This window comes from Lepus europaeus, chromosome 20, assembly GCF_033115175.1.
Source record: "Lepus europaeus isolate LE1 chromosome 20, mLepTim1.pri, whole genome shotgun sequence".
Lineage (NCBI taxonomy): Eukaryota > Metazoa > Chordata > Mammalia > Lagomorpha > Leporidae > Lepus > Lepus europaeus.
This window is the reverse complement of record NC_084846.1, coordinates 35,169,712-35,190,355: the sequence shown is the minus strand read 5'-3', so window position 1 is coordinate 35,190,355 and position 20,644 is coordinate 35,169,712. Positions and strand designations below refer to the sequence as shown.

General features: G+C 40.0%; 1 protein-coding gene across 1 annotated transcript in view; it reads left to right on the top strand.

Annotated features, from left to right (window-relative positions):
* The window catches only part of PDE1C (phosphodiesterase 1C), a 398,369-nt gene that overhangs the window by 28,985 nt on the left and 348,740 nt on the right, over nt 1–20,644 (top strand). The window lies entirely within an intron of this gene.

Here is a 20,644-nt window from a genome sequence, read left to right as displayed (position 1 = left end):
TCTGTCCTTCATTTTGGGTATTTTTTTTCACGATTAGTTGAGTTTACAGGTTCTTAGGAGAAAAACACAGAGGTGAAGTTTTCCCCATCCTATTGTATCAGGGGTTATCTATAACTATCTATCTATCTATCTATCTATCTATCTATCTATCTCTCCATCCATCCATCTGAGCACACACACACACATAGACACACACACACACGTACATAACATTACTCGTTATGTTAGGGTCACTTGATGAAGGTAGTGTTTACTATCCTCAGTTCCCATTTTACCCTTTCCTTACTTTTTTTTAAAAAAAGATTTATTTATTTATTTGAAAGGCAGAGTTGCGCAGAGGCAGAGAGAGAGAGAGAGAGGTCTTCCATCCTCTGGTTCACTCCTCAGATGGCTGCAACAGACAGGAGCCAGGAGATTCCTCCACGTCTCCCACGTGCATGCAGGGGCTCAAGCATTTGGGCCATCTTCTACTGCTTTCCCAGGCCATAGCAGAGAGCTGGATCAGAAGTGGAGCAGCCAGGACTTCAACCGGTGCCCATATGGGATGCTGGCATGGCAGGTGGCGGCTTTACCCGCTATGCCAGCCCCTCCTTACTCTTATTCACTGCATAAAGTCACTAAGTCCAGCCAACACTCAAGGTGGGTGGAAATAAGCTCCACCTCCCAGAGAGGAGACTCTCTAAATATCATTTGGAGCATCCTATTATTTTTGCTTCCCCACTTAGATATCTTTAAAGTTCTTAAGTAGACTTGGGCCTTAAAGGCAGACATAAATCTTGGCCTCAAAGCTGATGCCTTCATGAGGATCAAATGAATGCCCTGCATATTTGCATCCCACAGGTGAGAAGGAGAGAGCGATTCCATCCTGAGTAATCAATACAGCAAATGGTCAGTCCGTGACGCAGTGCACCTTGGGGCTGGCTAATCATGGCTGCATGCTGCTTGCTTCTTTCCTGCCACTGGGGAGTGCACCACCTCACTCCTGGGTGGAAGCGCTCAGGTGCCTTGGCCTTTCAGAATCGCTGCAACCCTCGGGGCAGGCCGAGGTGCGGTGCTGGGAAGGGGAAGGTGCAGAGAGGATGTGTTTTGCCCCCGCAGCCCACATCACACCCACCTCGTCAGCCTAGTGTGCCAGGGAGTCCCCGAGGGGCCCGCGGGATGGCTGATGGGAGGTGGAGTTTCTGGCTTCAAAGCCCGCTTCCTTGACTGTCGGGAGAAGTGTGAAGAGACTGCTTTTGAAATAAGAAAAGTAGATCACAGCTTTAATTGTTTTCCATTTATAATCATGGTTGAGTGCGATCGTTTAGGCGGATCACTTTCTTCCACAGATGATGTGAAAAGTGATGCATCTGTGTGCAGGAAATAGGTCACCCGAAGACTTGACTGAATTCATGTGTTCTTTGGGACACAGAGTTCTAAGAGGCAGGAACTGGAAGAGAAGTAGTGAGTTTTGGCATCACGCACACCTGCACTTCAGTTTGAACCTTGACATTTATCAGTCAACTGACCTTTTCAACTGCATCTCTTGAGCCTCGGAGTTTTTGGCTGCAAAATGCAGTGAATGAGATTTGCTTTGGAGGTTGCTGCAAGGATTAAGTGAGCTGATGCCTGTTAAGTATCTACCTAGTACTTAACTGCAAGGCGAGTGGCTCATGGAGACACAGGGCGCACACACCCACAACACTGCAGGCTGCCCTGACTGCAACAGAGCTGCCAGCACTCAGGAAACACAGCTGTGCAGATGACAGGGGGACCCCAAAGTTTTCATTTCAAACTTAAAAATGCATCAGAAACCAGGTGGTACAAGCAACAGAAAATCTAACCCAAAAATGCCCAATGCCCAAAAGCATATTTCTATTATTTCACATACATAGAATAGCCTGAATATTTCTATTATTTCACATATATAGAATAGCCTGACGGTACTTAAAAAGTCTATAGAAGATGGACCTAAAGGATAAGTTTATTTTGGTGCAAAACCTCATGAAATTCATGCATAGTTTTTTCATAATATGCATTTCCATGAGCTTTTAAAACTCATATGCATGGGTTTCAAAATTTTTTTGTACCAAAATAAGTTTATCTTTTAATTCAATTTTCCATGAACTTTTTGAGATACCCATGTAGTAGCAGGACTCCAAGAGCTTAGCAGAAGCCCAAGTTCTGGCCATCTCTCTGCTCTGTTGTCCTCAGCAAGATAGGTTAGTCCTCAGACTAGCCCTCCTTACAGTCACAAAATGGCTGCGAAAGTTCCAGGCATCACATTCATAGATGACAAACTAGAGGAATGTGTGGTATTTCACCCCGTGTCTTTCTTAAGACTAAGGAAAGCATTTTCAAATGCAACCTCACACTCTACCCTTCATTCAGTAGCTGACTACTGTTCATGTCTCATTGACTAACATTGCATCCCAGGTTAGTGTCCAGATCATGGGCCACCATAGCTCACTTCTGAGGCAAAGGTTAGTCCAGCCTCCTCTAATACACTGGTTGTAGTTTGATCTGAAAAAAAATATGGGCTCTATTAAGAATTTTTGGATGAGCATCTGAGGAGGTCAAACCTTTGTGCAGATCCTGCAAACAACTTTTTGAGATAATCATTAAGCTGATCCTTGGTCCGATGGATTAAATGTAGATATTCCCTCTTCTCTTACATTGATTGGTTCACTCTCCAACGGAGTAGGATCTCCGAGCTTGAAAGACTGTCTCTGAAGCATGTCTAAAGAACTAGTGAGCTCGTCTTGAATTCCCATCAGGATAGATGAGTTTCTGAAGCGTGGCTGAATGGTTTCTGGTGGACCAACTTTGAGTGAGTATTTACCTTGAACCTGATCAAAGTGAAATAAAATTTCAAAGTCAGTCCCTTGGTTACACTAGGTTCGTTTCAAGTGCTCAGTAGCCACCTGTGGCTGGTTGCCACTGTGTTGGGCAGTGCAAATTACATTTGCAGCATTGCAGAACGTTCTGTTACCAGCACTGCCCTGCATTTTCCTCCAGACCTCACCAGTGGTAGAATTTTGAGATAGCGAGATGCTCAGGACTATTAATATTTAGATGTTAATAGATTTAATAATTTAATAATTTTGATGGATAAATTGAGTGGCTTCAAAAATAACAAAAATTATTTGTGGGTCAGCTTTTAGAAATTCTTGCCGTAAGTGATGTTATCAGTTGATCTATTAAATCACATTTTGTCACTATAACAAAATATTCAAGACAAGCTAACTGTGAAGGAAAGCGGTTAATTTTGGCTTAGAGTTTTGGAGGTTTGTAGTTCAAGATTGGGCATCTGGTGATGGTGTCTTGCTATTAGGGTCCCAAGGCAGTGTGCATAGGGTCGCATGGGAAGAGGGAGTGTGTGTATCTATGTCTATAGGGTCTTTTATTAAGCCAACAGAAAGTATTTAATTATGGAGACTTCCATAAAAACCCATCCAACCCAATCACCTCCTGAAAGTCTGGCTTGCAATGTTATAAGTGGATTAGCTTTTTACTCTCTTAGTACAATTAACTTATGACTTTTGTGTTTAAGCTTCTGCATGGGTGTTAAATCACCAAGTCATGGCATCTGTATAATTGGGAATGAAAGATTCTCAATGTGCACACATTCACAGTGTGAGTTTTAATAAATGAGAGTTTAATTTACTTCATGCCTACTTACTTATGTCCCCAGACATCAACTCTTGAGTATGCGTAGAGTGATGGTCTCTGACCTAATTATTTTCTCTCTTTTCTTGTTCTGCCCAGTACCCTGTGTTTCCCAGCTATTAACACCTTCATCAGCTAGAAGATGGGGAAATGAGAGGGCACTGAATTCAAACAGTGAGAAATTACCTTTTGTCAGTGTCTTGGTGAAGTCTTGGTGGAAGAACATTGGTTTAGATAGGAGTTCTGGATAATATGTGGATTCACTTATCCATTGGTGTTGTTAATAACAGTGCTTTCTGTTGGAACATCTTTTTCTCTTCTGTCATTCCTTTTCCTCTCCTCAAGAAACTGTTACATTTTTATATTATCCCCATTTTGCAGACAAGAAGAGAGACTAGACTACTACTACATGGTACGTTAGTTTGGGGTAAATTTTTTTTTTTCAGTAAAACAGGCATTTGGCTCAATAAAATTTTCACTGAGCATATACAGCGTGTGTTTCAAAAGGTCGTAAAATTAGAATTGGAACTAGAAGGTCTATGTTAGGCATAGTGGTTAAAGCCCTAGTTGGGATGCCCATATTCTACTTTGGGGAGCCTAGATTCAAGTTGCAAATCTCCCAATTCCAGCTTCTTGCTTGTTAGGCAGTTGGTGACAGACAGCTCAGGTGGCTGGGTTCCTGCCATCCACCTGGGAGACTTGGATTGAATTCCTAGTTCCTGACTTTGGGCTGGCCTACCACTGGCATTTGTGGACATTTGAGCAGTGAACCAGCAGATGGGACCTCTCTCTCTCTTTTTGTCTCTCAAATGAAATCAACAGCAGCAGCAATTCAAAATTATTTCATCCCTGGGGGCCTTCCTTTTTTCTCTGCTATGTCTGTGCTTTTCCTCTTTGCCAGAGATAATTGACAAACAGTTGCACTAAACTCTCATAGGAGTTGTGAAACACAAAGTAGATGACTCAGTTTGTGGAAGGACTTGGGAATCTTGACATAAAGGTCTCATAAATGATGACACAAGTTCCTTAATCAGAGATGTAAACAAGTATGGGTGGATACAAACCTCTAACTTATAAGTAATCACTTCCGTGTGCACAGAGAGTTGAAGGGAGGATGAGGGCCTGGTGAACTGAATGCATTGTCACCTCTACTTTCTGTCTCCTGTTCTCTATTAGTATTGTTTCTAAGCAGGAAACACTCTTTCAACTGCTGTAGACAAAACTTGAATAACAGGCCAAGTGAAATGGATTATAAATACTGAAGCGGAAAATGATTATTGGCTCTTTTAATGATTCAACCTGACGTTGGACGACCTTGCTCGCCTCCCCTTCTGCTACTTCTCTGGAGGAATGGAGGAGATACAACAGCAGGCATTAAGGCCATCCTTCTCCACGTTGATTATTCAATTTTAGAGCCTTTATTTAACTGTGGTTGCTAATCAGCCTTTTTCCAGGCAGGCTCCACGTTGCTTTTTAATAACGGTGACACCAAAGCAAAGCATATGGCAGGGATTAATTTGATTGTGGTGGCCAGAAAATGGAGCATGAACTCAAAGGGTGCTGCAATTGCAATTGCACAGCGCTTGAAGAACAGGAGGACTTTTATGTTTCTCCAAATGGGGCTGGGGTGCATCTGGTCTGTTTTTTAGGTTTCTGTGATTGCTTGTTATTCATCTTTGCACCATGAAACCTGTTTTCTGGAAGTAAATTTCTTTTCACAATGCACACTGTGTTTAGTATTTTGTGGGTTCTTTATTGAACAGACCCGTACTTTATAAAAACGCTATTATATTCTCACTCCATTTCCTGGATTACTACATACATGAATAGAATGAGAGATGAATGAATGAAGGAAGGAAGGAATGTATGACTCTGTAAGGATGAACACCTAAGGAGAATCAACGTGTACAAATGTCGGTTTAAAAATAAAATCTCCTGGGTGTGATTGCTTTCTTCTTTTCTATTAAGAACTGCTAAATAAACAACCACAAGCTACTTCGATTAAATAAGCAAACTCTGCATGTCTTTTCACACGGGGGTAACTTTTTGGAAAAGAGGGCGGATTCTGTTCGACCCAGACACTTCCTCTCTTTAGCTGTGATGCAGTATGGATTTATGCTGGGAACAAAGAACTGAGCTAAGCCTACGTCCACATGGGTCCACATCTCAGTGACTCTGGCTTTGCTGGTTTGGGGACATGCATGTTTTGGTCCCCTCTCTCTTGATAACTAAAGATACATTTTTATGAGAAAGAATTCTTTTACAAAGTATGCAATCCAAGGGAGCAGTAGCACTGAGCCGTTTTGAACCAATTCATTCTTAAAACAAATAAGATCGTTCATTGGGCATTATGTTCTGTGCTAGACAAAGAGCACTATGTGTGCTTCCTTCAGCAGGCTCCTCCCCAGTAATGCATTCTAGAATATTTAATTGTCAGATGAATATATGGGTGTATCTCACATTTTCTTTATCTAGTCATCTGTGGGTGGAAACTTTACATTTGTTCCCATAAACTCTTGGCTATGGTAAATAATGCTGCAATAAACACGGGAGTGCAGCTATCTCTTCAAGATACTGGTTCCATTTCCTTTGCATGTACACTCAGGAGTGGGACTTTGGATGGTATGGTAGTTCTAGCTGCAGGTGTTTTGCTGGTGACTCTCACTTTGCTGAGTGTATTTAGGATTTAGTGTGACGCAGTTATTTATTGCTGAGTCAGTGGTGACGCCAAGCGCCCACGCTCTCCCCACAATGCCTGTGTGAGCTGTCTCTGCTGTAGTACTGTCCCCACTCCCTGTGGCTCCGTGAGTACCAGATCCTGTCACCTTCATGAAGACCCTCTAGCCCACCAGCCCGGCAGCCTGACTCCTCCCCAACTGGCTCAGATCCCAAGATGCAAGAGATCTCTTGCATCTCTCAGCCAGCCTCTGTCTGAAGAGTTCTGTCCTACCTCTCATCTTTTCTATCCCTGGGGAGTTTTGGAAGGTAGAAACGACCAATTTAGTCTTTATTCTCCACCGTTGTACTCTTTTTTTTTTTTTTTTGGCTTTTAAAAAGTAGAGAGTGACACTGGGTGTTGCAGGCGTCTTCCCCAGTTCCTTCATCCAGAAAGATGGCCGACTTTGTACTGGCAAGTTCTTGTCCCTGCCCCTAACACTATGTTAACTGTTAGGGTGGAATTACAACAAAGCAGAGATTTATGCTATGGTGGTCGGTTGCTCCTCATTTCCTCCAAAATCTTTCTGCCTTTGTTAAGTCTGCAGAGCCTTCACATAGTTGCTTTAAGGATTATGCCCAGTGCGAAGAGTTAAGGATCAGTTTGTTAGGCACATCTTCTTCTGTGTCAGAAACTGTTACAGCTCGTGTGTTACAGATATTTTAGGTACGCCCATAACTGTCAAATTGATGTCTTTATTTTGTCCCTGTCACTTTGCTCTTAGTCCTGACATCTGAGTTCTGGGCTCACATATTTAACTTATTTAATTAACATATTTAATAACTTATTTAATTTAACATATTTAATAGTCCTATGGAATATTTAGTAAGAATCTCGAGTTTGATATATTTAGACTAGCACTTGTAACTTCTTTTCCAAATCTTCTCTCTCTTAATATTTTCCATCATAGTGAATGCAATATTATTTACTTTTCACATAAAAAATTAAAAATTTGGGAACTATTGCCAGTCTTTGAATTATCAAAAATTTTTCCCCTATAAATCCCACATTTAGTCTAACAACAGGTTCTCACTAGCCCGACTTCTAAATATATCTTGAGTTTGCTATTTTCTCCATCCAGTTTTAAGCCATGCCTATCTTTCATCTGCATTGCTGCCATATGTTCCTAACTGGTTGGGTATCCTTCATTCTATTCTTGCCTCCTGAAATTTATATTCTGCTAGTTTTTAAAAAAGATTTATTTATTTGAAAGGCACAATTAGGGAGGGAGAGAGAGAGAGAGAGAGAGAGGTTGATCTTCCATCTGCTGGTTCACTCTCCAAATGGCTGTAACAGCTGAGCTGGGCCAGGACGAAGACAAGAGCCTTGCAAATCCATTGGGATCTCTCACTTTGGTAGCAGAGGACAAGCACTTGAGCCATTTTCTGCTGCCTTCTCAGGCATGTTAGCAGAGAGCTGGATTGGAAGTTGAAGAGCAGGGACTTAAACTGGTACCCGTGTGAGATGTTTGTCTTGCAGGTGGCAGCTTGATGGTTCCCTGACATTATGTGTGTGGTGATGCTATTTGAATGGTTCATTATCTCCTGCACCAGAAGTGTTTGAGGAAAAGACAGGGGTACAAGGCGGTCTGTTTTCTGTGGGCTCGATTGTTGGCAAACATGGCAGAATCAGGATGAGTTTGTAACCGGTGCTTTGGAAGGGTGCCTAGGAAGTTGGGGAAGCAGAAGACTGTAGATATTATTTTGAGGTAGAAGAACAAGAGGTCCAAAGAGAAAATTAAATTGTGCTGACATTACATTACGAATAATGGCTACCCGAGGTCAGTAATACCCGAATTTCCTAACTCCTAGCCAGTTACTTTTTCCAAAAATACTAAGGAAAGAGAGGGCAAGCAAAAGGAGGGAAGAAAGAGGAAGGAGAAAAAGGGAGGGAGGAAACCTATAATTATGCAGCATGTCTTGACTTACTTTGTAATGTATTTTCCTTGTCTTATACTCTCTGTATTTTGTCATGGAGAAACGTACTCTCAGTATTGAGACACACACACACAGAGAAAGTTGTTCTGAATCTGAAAGAGATGCCCTTTCCTCCTGGCTCTGCCTTTCTCATTTCCACATTTAGCTACTGCTTTCTTAAAACAAAAATGAACAACAATAAAACAAAAGAGAAATTTCTATGATAGAATAATCAAAGGTGGGCATTTTGTGCAGTGGTTAAGCTGCTGCTTGGGATACCAAATCCCATGTCAGAGTGCCTGGATTGGAGTCCTGGCTCCCCTTCTCATTCCAACTTCCTGCTAACTAATGCACACCCTGGGAGGCAGCAGGTGATGGCTCAAGTGTTGGGGTCCCTGACACCAACAGGGAAGACCTGGGTAGAGTTCTCGAGTCCTGGGAATTTGGGGAGTAAACCAGCAAGTGGGATGTCTGTCTGTGTTTCTCTGTCTCTCCCTCTCTGCCTCTCATGTGAAATACATAACAAGAAATCAAAGAAAGCAGTTAACTTGGTTTTTGGACTTGTATATTCGGGAATGATACTTTCATTATTATAGTGTGCAGTATGTTACTTCCAGGTAACAATGAGGGAAAAACTTAGAAGTTTAGAATCACAACTTTTTAGTTCTCCAACTTTGTAAAGTACTATAAAATATCTTTAGATCTAATTATATGGGAACAATGTCTGCTCCATTTATATATATATATGTGTATGTATATATATATATAAGCAATTTAGAGTCTTTGAAAGCAATAAAAAAGTGATCCTATTATAAGAGTATTTTGTGCTTTCTCAAGTTAATATAGAGTGACTTGAAGAGAGTCAATGCAAGAAGTGTCGAATTTCTGAATCTGAAAAAATTAGTGTTGCCTTCAGGCAATTGAGAAAGCAAGACTGAGGGGGCAGGTGTTACGGAGCAGCCAGTGTCCCTTATCCAAATGCTGGTTTGAGTCCTGGCTATTCCACTTCTGGTCCAGCTCCAAGTTAATGAGGCTGGGAAGGCAGCAGATGATGGCCCAAAGGTTTGAGCCTCTGCCACCCCATGTAGGAGACCTGGATGGAGTTCCTGGCTGCTGGCTTCAGGCGGGCCCAGCCCTGGCTGTTGTGACTATTTGGGAGTGAACCATCAAATGGAACATCTCTCTTTCTCTGACTCTCCCTTTCTCTCTCTATGCCTTTCAAATACATAAGAAATAAATCTTAAAAACAAAAAGAAGCATCAATTCATCAGCATGAACTCTGGTCTTTTGATAAACTAATGATGACACCATCAAAGAGAAACTTGAAAGCTGTTAGCTGTTACATTTTAACAAATTAAAAATAATCATTTTATATTACAAAAATTTTAATGCATTCGTGAATTACTCAGTTTTATAAGGAAATACGCATCAATGAATATATTGAAATGACTAACAATAAGCAAAGTTAAGAAAAATGTAAAAATATCATTGCAGTACGTAGTTGTAATCACTGCAAGATCGTTCATATCTTTGACTCTTCGGGCAGATGTTTTTCAAAAACAAAACCAAATGGGCCCCTTCTGCACTGTGGTGTGCACTTTCTGTGAATGCCTCTCCTGGAACATCTTTTGATGGCAGCAAACATGCCTTCTTTTAAAAAAGAAAAACTCCAACATAACTTATGGATTAAATAACTTTGATAGTGATATGTGATGTGAATTCTTATTTTTTAAGGGAATGGGGAATGGGACAGAAAGGAGAGAGCTAGTGTTTTTAGGTAAAAAAATAATCTATGTGACAAATCCTAATGCAATATTATTTCTGATGATTGTATAAGTTTTTGTGAAAGGCTTCCTACCATCCTCAGCTGGTTATTTCCTTACAATAAGTTTCTAGACACAGATGTACTGTTATCAGAGAGCTTTCCTACACTCACAGTACATTGATTCTAGGCCTTGACAAATTGTCTCCTGGAGCTGTCAAACTAGCTGACACTATTGTTGGATGAGATTGCCCATTGTTCTACCATGTAGGCCAAAATCATTAAAAAAACAAAAAACAAAAAACAAAAAAAAAACAACTACAAGTCTATGCCAGTTTGGTAATGGATAAGTGCTATCATTGAATAATGAAGTTGAACATTTTTATAATTTTATAGACCATTTAAATTTAATTAAAAAAATTTTATTTGTGCATGTGTGTATGTCTGAGAGAGCAAGAACAAGAGAGAGACAGAGACAAAGAGCTCCCATCTACTGGTTCACACTCTAAATGCCTACAACAGCTGGAGTCGGGCCAGGGACTAAATCCAGGAGGCCATGTGCATAGCAGGAGCCCAGCTGTTCAGGCCACCACTACAGCCTCCCAGAGCGCACGTGAACAGGAAGCTGGAGTACATGCATTGAACCTCGACATCCTCATATGGGGCACAGGCCTCCCCACTGGCACATGCATTGCTGGGCCAAGTGCCTGCCCATGAATGTCTCCTTTTTATGTGTCTCTTGACAATATCTATGTGGCATTTTCAAAAAGTTCATGAAAAATATTATGAGAAAACTCTGTGTGGATTAAAAAAAATCTATTTCACTGAAATAAAATTATTTTTTAATTCCATTCCCCTGAACTTTTTGAAGTAATCTCATATTTATCTTATTTTAAGAATTATGACAGGAGAGATCTACGATGGCCGAATAGGGGTAACTGTACTAACTTTAGCTCCTCTGGGATATGCAAAGAACAAAGGAAGGACTGATTGACAAAAATTTGCAGTGAAGAAGTGAAAACAAAACAAAACAATGAAGACCCTGGGAGACAAGAGGAGAGAAGAGAGAGACGGCACACACAGCCAGTTGCGGGCTATGAGCCGTCATCTTAACATGCCAAGGTAGGAGGAAATCGCTGTGCACCTTGCTGCTCCCAGTTCGAACTGAGAGGGAATTCTGCTGTCATTCACTGACTTTTACTGCAGCCTGGAGATCTGACTGGGGACGGAGAGACTGTCTGGGCTTGGAGCAGTTAAGCTGCCTTGCTTCCTTCCCTTCCCGTACTCCTGCAGAGTGCAATACTGGGCAGCAGATAGCCGTACAGCACACCTCTGTTCTCCCACCAGCATCATAGTCAGAGTCAGGGCAACACAGGGGGCAAAGGACAGATTCCCTGCAGCCTGCAACTGTGGGAGTTTGGGGACATTAGCCCCAGAGCTGTGCTCACACACTCTATATGAGCAAGGAGGATTCACCTTAGCTTCTGGGGGCTAACACCAGAAGCAGCACATATTTAAAAATCCACTCCCACCCTGGGAGATCTGGGTAATGATCCTGCTAACCCTGTAACACCAGGACTGCAGTAATTTGTTCTAAATTTCTTGGTGCCACTGGAATCCACCTGGTGTACATAGGGAAGAACCTACCTGCCTCCCACCTCTCAGTACTCATACCTTGCAGAGTAAAATCTCCTGTACACCTTGTAGTCACCCTGTAGGACTGGAACAGGGTCCAGTTCACATTGCCAAGTCCTACAACTAGGGCTGTTGGTATTTTGTGCCACAGAACCAGTTGTACCATCCTAGCAAGACCCATCCATATCACACAGTCCTAGAAACAGCAGTTAGTGCTACAAGCCCCAGCATCACTCAGGTTTGCTAGTAGGACAAGGGGGCAGCCACCCCTGTCTCCTTCAGCACCAAGAACAAGGTCCTGGCCATCTCATTTGCCAGGGATACTGAACTCTCTGTGGACCAAAGAGACACACCCAAGAAAACCCTATTCATCTCAAAGTCACACTTCTACTCCCCCAAACTGCAGCAGAGTGGTCCCTGTGTCAGTTATAGACACAGTTGACAATAAGACAGAACAAGTCACCAAGAGACTGCACTCCTGGGCTCACCTAGAACCAAAGCAGCAAGCCAAGTGATATCTGGCTTTCCAGCTAAACCATAAACTCTTTTACAATAAAACCTACCCTGAAAGAAGAAGGGATGAATATACCAGATGGGCAGATGTAAAGACACAAGGAACATGAAGAAGCAAGGTAGCAGGATGCCTCCGAAATAACACAGTACTCCTCCAGAATTAGACCCTGATTGGAAGGAAATCTATGAAATAACAGAAATAGAATTCAAAATAATGATTGTGTGACCAGCACTGTGGTGTAATGGGTAAAGCCAATGCCTGCAGTGCCAGCATCCCATATGGGCACCAGTTCGAGTCCTGGCTGAACCACTTCTGATCCAGCTCTCTGCTATGGCCTGGGAAAGCCGCAGAAGATGACCCAAGTCCTTGGGCCCCTACACCTACGTGGGAGACCTGGAGGAAGCTCTTGGCTACTGGCTTTGGATCATTGCAGCTCCTGTTGGTGCAGCCAATTGGGGCGTGAACCAGCAGATGAAAGACCTCTCTCTCATTCTCTCTCTCTGCCTCTCCTTCTCTATGTTACTCTAATTTTCAAATACATAAATAAATCTTTAAAAAATGATTGTAAGGAGATGTAATGAGATGCAAGAGAATATAGATGATAGATTAAAGAAATGAGGAAGTCAATGAATGACATGAATGAAAATATTACTGAGGAGACAGAACTCATTAAGAAGAACCAAATAGAAATTTTGGACTTGAAATCTTCAATCAATGAGAGCTGTGGTAGCAGAATAGATCAAGTGGAGGAAAGAATTTCTGACCTCAGGGATAAGAATTTTCAAATAACCTAATCAGATTTAAAAAAAAAAAAAGAATGAAAAAGAGTGAAAGTCTATGTGAAATATGGGATACCATTAAATGACCAAATATTCATATTATAGGTGTTCCTGAAGGAGAATAAAAGGAAAAAGGCATTGCGAACCAGCTAAAGGAAATGGTAGTTGAAAATTTCCCATATCTTGAAAGAGACACAAGAAGCTCAAAGAACCCAAACAGACTCAACCAAAAAAGGTCTTCTCCAAAGCATATTGTTCTCAAAATGTCAAAAGTTAAAAAGGAGACAGTAAGAGAAAAGCTTCAAGTTACTTATAAAGGAAAACCGATTAGATTTACATCAGACTTATCAGCAGGCCACAAGAGAGTAGGATGATGTATTCAGTCTTAAAAAAGCTTCCAACCAAGAATATTATATTCGGTGAAGCTATCATTTAAAAGTGAAGGAGAAGGCCGGCGCCGCGGCTCACTAGGCTAATCCTCCGCCTTGAGGTGCCGGCACACCAGGTTCTAGTCCCGGTCGGGGTGCCGCATTCTGTCCCGGTTGCCCCTCTTCCAGTGCAGCTCTCTGCTGTGGCCCGGGAAGGCAGTGGAGGATGGCCCAAGTGCTTGGGCCCTGCACCCGCATGGGAGACCAGGAGAAGCACCTGGTTCCTGCCTTGGGATCAGCGCGGTGCGCCGGCCATAGTGGCCATTGGAGGGTGAACCAATGGCAAAAAGGAAGACCTTTCTCTCTGTCTCTCTCTCTCACTGTCCACTCTGCCTGTCAAAAAAAAAAAAAAAAAAAAAAAGTGAAGGAGAAATGAAGTATTTTCCAGATAAGCAAAAACAGAGAATTCACCACCACCAGACCAGCCTTCAAGAAATTCTGAAGGGCATCCTGCATTAGAAGGAAAGTCAGGAAAACACATGACACCACCAAATTCACTAACACAGTAGGTGGAATCATCATCCAGTCAACAAAACGACAGGTGTTAGTTCTTATCTATCAATACTAACCTTGAATGTAAGTGAACTAAATTCACCAATCAAAAGACTTAGGTTGGCTGAAGGATAAAAAAGCACAACTCCCCTATATGCAGCCTATAAGAAACTTACTTCACAAACAAAGATGCACACAGACCAAAAGTGAAGGGTTGGAGAAAGATAGACCAGGCAAATGGAAACCAAAAAAGAGCAGGCATAGCTATCCCAATATCACATAAAACAGACTTTAAATTAAAAACCATAAAAAGAGATAAAGAAAGCCATTATATTTTGATAAAAGTTTCAATTTAGCAAGAAGTCATAACTATAATAAATATATACACACCAAACACAAGACCACCCAGATATATACATAAAATACTGTTAGACCTAAAGGGAGAGATGGACTCCAATACAGTAATAGTAAGTGACTTCAACACCCCACTCTCATTAATGGACTGATCATTCAGACAAAAAAATCAATGCAGATACATTGGAGTTGAAATGTACTATTGAGAAAATGAACCTAACAGACATTTACAGGGCATTTCACCCAACAATTACAGAATGTACATTCTTCTCTTCAGCACATGAAGCATTTTCTTTTCTTTCTTTTTTTTTTAGATTTTATTTACTTAATTGAAAGTCAGAGTTACAAACAGAGACAAGGAGAGGCAGAGAGAGAGTGAGAGAGAGAGAGAGAGAGAGAAATCTTTTGTCTGCTGGTTCACTCCCCAGTTGGCCACAATGGCAGGAGCTAGGCTGATCTGAAGCTAGGAGCCAGGAGCTTCTTCTGCGTCTCCCACGTGGGTGCAGGGGCCCAACAACCTGGGCCATCTTCCACTGCTTTCCTAGGCCACAACAGAGAACTGGATTGGAATAGGAGCAGCTGGGACTCAAACCGGCACCCATATGGGATGCTAGCATTGCAGGTGGCAGCCTCACCCACTACACCAGAGCGCTGGCCCCAACATGATCACATACTAGGCCACAAATAAAGTCTAAGCACATTTAAGAAGATTGAGGTCATACAATATATATTCTCAGTCCATAAAGGAATAAAACTAGAAATCAACAAGAAAAACAATAGGATGCTCATAAATACTTGGAAATTAAACAACATGCTACTGAATGATTGATATTAAAAAGGAAATAAAAATTTTTCATGAAATAAATGAAAATGAAAACACAATGTATCAAAACCGGTGGGATACAGCAAAAGCAGTATTAAGAGGGAAGTTAATAGCATTAAGTTCTTACATTTAAAATGAGTAATGTCTCAAATGAAAGATCTAATGCTGTATCTTGAAGACTTAGAAAAACAAGAGCAAACCAAACTCGAAATTGATAGGAGGTGAGAAATAATAAGGATCAGAGCAGAAGTAAATGATATTGAAAAAAAAGTAGGAAAGATCAACAAAACAAAAATTGATTGTTTTTTTGAGAAGATAGGCAAAATAAAAGGACCACAAGAAGGTACTATGAAGAACTACAAACAAAGAAATTGGAAAATCTCAAAAGATAAATTCTTGAATTCATATCTACCAAATTCATAACCTACCAAGATTAATCAAGAAGATGCAGACAACCTAAACAGACCCATAACAAGCAATGAGATTGAAGCAATAATCAAAAGTCTTCCATCAAAGAAATATCTAGAATTTGATGGCTTCACTACTGAATTCTACAAAACATTCAAAGAAGAAGTAATTCCAATACTCTTCAAACTATTCCAAAATGTTGAACACGATAGTATTTTTCCAAACTCTTTTTATGAGGCCAGCATTACTTTGACAACCAAACAAAGACACAACATGAAGAGAAAACTACGGACCCAAGTCTCTTTTTTAAAAAATAAAAGAAAAGATTTACTTATTTATTTGTAAGGAAGAGTTAGAGAGCTCTTCTACTCTTTGGTTCACTCACCAAATGGCTGCAACAACTGGAACTGGGCTGGTCTAAAGCCAGGAGCCAGGAGCTTTTTCTGGGTCTTCCACAGTCTTCCACATGGATGCAGGGACCCTAACGCTTGGACCATCTTCTGCTTTCCCAAGTGCATTAGCAGGGAGCTGCAAAACAAACAAACAAACAAAAAAACCACTTGATAAGATTCAACACATCCTTGCCAGCATTTGTTACTCTGTGTTTTGGATTTTAGTCTTTCTGACAGGGGTGAGGTGATATCTCATTGTGGTTTTGATTTGCGTTTCCCTGATGACTACTGATTTTGAGCATTTTTTCATATATTTGTTGGCTATTTGTATTTCTTCTTTTGAGAAATGTCTGTTGAAGTCCTTTGCCAATTTTTCCAGTTTTCCCAACTGGATTGGCTGTTTTTTTTTTTTGCTGTTGAGTTTTTTTAAGTTGCTGAGATATTTGAGATATTAATCCTTTGTCAGATAGGTGCTTTGCAAGTATTTTTCTCATGCTGTTGGATATGGAGAAGGGGAAACACTTATACATCGTTGATGAGAGTATAAGTTAGCACAGCCACTGTAGCAAACAATGTGGAGATTTCTTAAAAAAAACCTAGAAATAGACTTGAAATATGATCCAGCAATCCCACCATGTTTAAAGCAGCACTGTTCACAAAAGCCAAAATTTGGAGCCAACCAAGGGTTCCATCATCAGATTAATGGATAAAAAATGTGGTATATATATATATATATATATATATATATATATATACACACACACGCAATGGGATATTATTCAGCTATAAAAAATAATGAAAGCCTACCATTTGCAGCAAAACGGACACAATTAGAGGATATTTTGTTTAGTGAAATAAGCCAGTCTCAGAAAGATAAAGACTACACGTTCTCCTCTATATGTAGGAGCTAAGATTTAAAAGACAAACAAAAGAGAGAGAAAAAAAAGAAAGAAAAAGAAATGTCTGCATGTATCAGTATTGTTGAAAATATAGTTTTGTTGATCCAACATGGGAAGTGGGATACACAGCAGACTCATAGAATGGCAGATGTCCTAAACAGCACTCTGGCCTCAGAATCAGCCCTTAAGGCATTCAGAATTGGCTGAAGAGCCCATGAGAGTATTTTAGGCATGGAAAGCCAAGACACTCTGGCAAAACAAAACAAAACAAAACACACAAAAAACAAAACCTAAATGAAAGATCTCTGCGAGTGAGATCCCAGTGGAAAGAACAGGACCATCAAAGAAGGAGGTACCTTTCTCTGAAGGGAGGAGAGAACTTTCACTTTGACTATGACCTTGTCTAAATAAGATCAGAGTTGGCAAACTCAAAAGGCTTCCATAGCCTTGGCAACTCATGACTAGAGCCTAGGGAGATTACTGTTGCCATAAACAAGAGTGTCAAATTGTTAAGTCAACAACAGGAGTCACTATGCACTTACTTCCCATGTAGGATCTCTGTCCTTAATGTGTTGTACAATGTGAATTAATGCTATAACTAGTACTCAAACAGTACTTTACACTTTGTGTTTCTGTATAGGTGCAAACTGATGAAATCTTTACTTAATATATACTAAATCGATCTTCTGTATATAAAGAGAATTGAAAATGAATCTTGATGTGAATGGAATGAGAGAGGGAGCAGGAGATGGGAGGGTTGCAGGTGGGAGGGAAGTTATGGGGGGGAAAGCCACTGTAATCTAAAAGCTGTACATTGGAAATTTATATTTATTAAATAAAAGTTTAAAAAATATAGTTTTATGAAACGTTTTATAACTTTGTCAAACCCATGGCTATAAATGTTGTACTGCTATTTAAATGATCTGTGATTACTTTAAAATTTACTATATATGGGAGGAATGGTTATTTTTCCACTTAATTATTGTTATAGCTATTGTCTATATTCCCACTAAACTAGGGTCTTTTTTGCTTTTTTACTTGTTAAACTTTTTTTTTGGTGAAGTATTAAGTCCTTTTACTGCAATATAATTTTAAAATATGTTATCTCAAAAGCCAAGAAAGAAAGGGAAAGGGAAAGAGGATAGAGAGAAATGGGGTAGGGATAGAGGGAAGGAAGGGGGAAGGGAATGTTTTTGTGTTCTTAGAATTGTATCTACAAATTGCATCGACTCTGTTAAAAACCAATTAAAATTAAATTAATAAATTAAAAACACAAGAAAATAATTATGACATGATCTGTCACACATGTTATAACTTCCTTTTGTATACTGTTCACTTTAATTTTATGTTGTCACTTTTCTCAATCCTTTTATGTGTGATGCTTAGAAAATATTTTCTGCTAACATACAATATAAACAGCTCCCTAAGTTGTATCTGAGCATTCATGTGGTTCCATTTGGATTTATCTATAGCTTCTGTACACTGGTGGTTATTTTGGTGTCTTACATAAGACAGGGACTAAGTTAAAATTTTATTAAATTATGATATAGCTACCACAATAACAACTGTTTTCCAAAATATCTATTTATTTATTTGAAAGGCAGACAGAGACAAAGACAGAGAGATTCCATCCATTGGTTCAGTCACCAGGTGGCCACAATGGTAAGGCTGGGTTAGGCTGAAGTCAGGAACCAGGAACCCCACCGGGGTCTCTCATGTAGGTGGCAGGGTCCCGAGCACTTGGACCATCTTTTTCTGCTTTCCAAGTACGTTAGCAGGGATCTGGATGGGAATTGGAGCAGCCAGGACTCAAACTGACAGTCCAATATGGATACCAGTGTTGTAAGCTGTGGCTTAACCCACTGTACCACAATACCAGCCCCAACCGTATCCAGTCTTAAAAGTCTATCTCTGTTAATGTTAAATGCCACAGTGTTATACAGTAAATTCTGAAATTTACTTAATTTCTTTCTTGACTTTCAATTCTAGTTCATTAATCTGTCTGATTTTTCCTGCATTAGTATCATGTTATCCTATTTAGTGTAGATTTAAAATATATGTATTAATGTCTAGTCAGTAAGCTTACTTTTATTTTATTCTTCTATTTTACAAGAAATGTCCTAATCCACTGATTGTGTACATTTATTCTTCCATGTAAAATTTAGGGTCATTTTGACCTATTTTCAGAAAACCCACTTGAAATTGCATTTATTTTAAGTTTTTTGGATAATTTCCATCTTTGTAATATTGAGTGTTACAGTCTAGAAATTGGTGCACTCTACATATTGCAATTCTTACCAATTTTTATTTGGTTCCTGTTATGCTTATTTTTTAAGTATCTATTTATTGTCACTATGAGAAGACTCTACTCTCCTTTATTACATTGCTTAACTTATTGTGTGTATATGATAAAGTTACTTTTATCATGTATTTTACAACCTTTCTTTCTGAGTTATTATTGATTCTATGTTCAGTTTTCCTGGTAGATAGTCGTAGCATTTTTATATTAATAGTGAAAAGTTTTCTTCTGTTATGTCTTTGATTATTAGTCCTGCTTCCCTGGAAACTCCTGTTGCATTAAGGTTGTCTCTCAGTGCTTTTCTCTACATTCTGAAGATCCCTTATGTTGATCTTCCATATTACTGCCTGTCTTAGGGATCTTCAGAGATATAGAACCCATAGGATGCATCCTATATAGAAAGAGATTTACTATAAGAAATGAGCTTGTGCAATTAAGGAGGCTGACAAGTCCCAAATCTCAGCCTGCTAACTGGCAATGCTGAAAAGACCGTGGTAGCAGGCTCAGGACCCAGAGAGAGCTGATGTTTCATTCGAGTCCAAAGGCAGGAAAGAACCAGTGCTCCAGCTCGAGACAGTGGGGATGAAGGCAGTGTCAGCCATTCTGTTCTACTCAGGCCCTCAACTGACTTGATAAGGCCTTCTCACAGCAACCCACTTTACTCAATCGATTAGGTCAAATGTTAATCTCACCCAGAAAAAGCCACACAGGCACACCCAGAATAATGTCTGGCCAAATGTTGGAGTGTCCTGTGGCCCAGTCAAGTCGACACATAAAATTAATCACCATATTACTTTCATTTTCTTCAAGGCTAATTCTATTCTTTGCTGCTTCTAATTTGGATTTAATTCAGCCACTGTACTTTTCATTTTGCTGTAAGTCTTCTTCATCTTACCTAATACCTCTCTTTTCCATGTAATTTAAAAGTTGTAGTTTAGTTTATTCTTAATACTTCATTCTGTTTCATAGACTATACCTTTCTGTAGTGTATTAGGCATGACAAATAGTATCTAAAATCATGTTCTGCTTCCATAGTTGGATTATTGTCATAAACATACTCCTGTAAATGATCAAACTTCAGCTCTTCAACCTCTGTAATGCATGACTTTTTCATAGACCTGATATTACTTATTTTCTCTTTAGTTATTTAGTCAATTCCTCTTTGTCAACAGATATAATTAGTAGGTTGCTGTTTGTCCTGTTCTCTACAGATTAAAGAGCAAAGTGGAGTCTCATCTAGTGGTCAAATGCCTGGAGCCTGGAGCCAGTCCACCTAGATTCAAATTTTGGCTCTGCTACTCTTCCTTGGGGAAGTTGCCTTATTTTTCTATCTGAGTTTTCCATCTGTTAAAAAGAGATAATTATAATGCCAACTCTATAGGTTTTTAGTGATGATTAAATGAATACATATAGCTAGAACATTGGGGGTGTGGCATTTTATGAATCATAAATCCTTTCAGATCGCTCTCATCTGTGGAAGTAGTTTTCCAGTGAACAGAGGATTCTAGGCAAACAAAACCAGTAATTATTAACCATGACTTTGATTCCATTATTCGAGTTATCAAAGGCAAACTTTTCC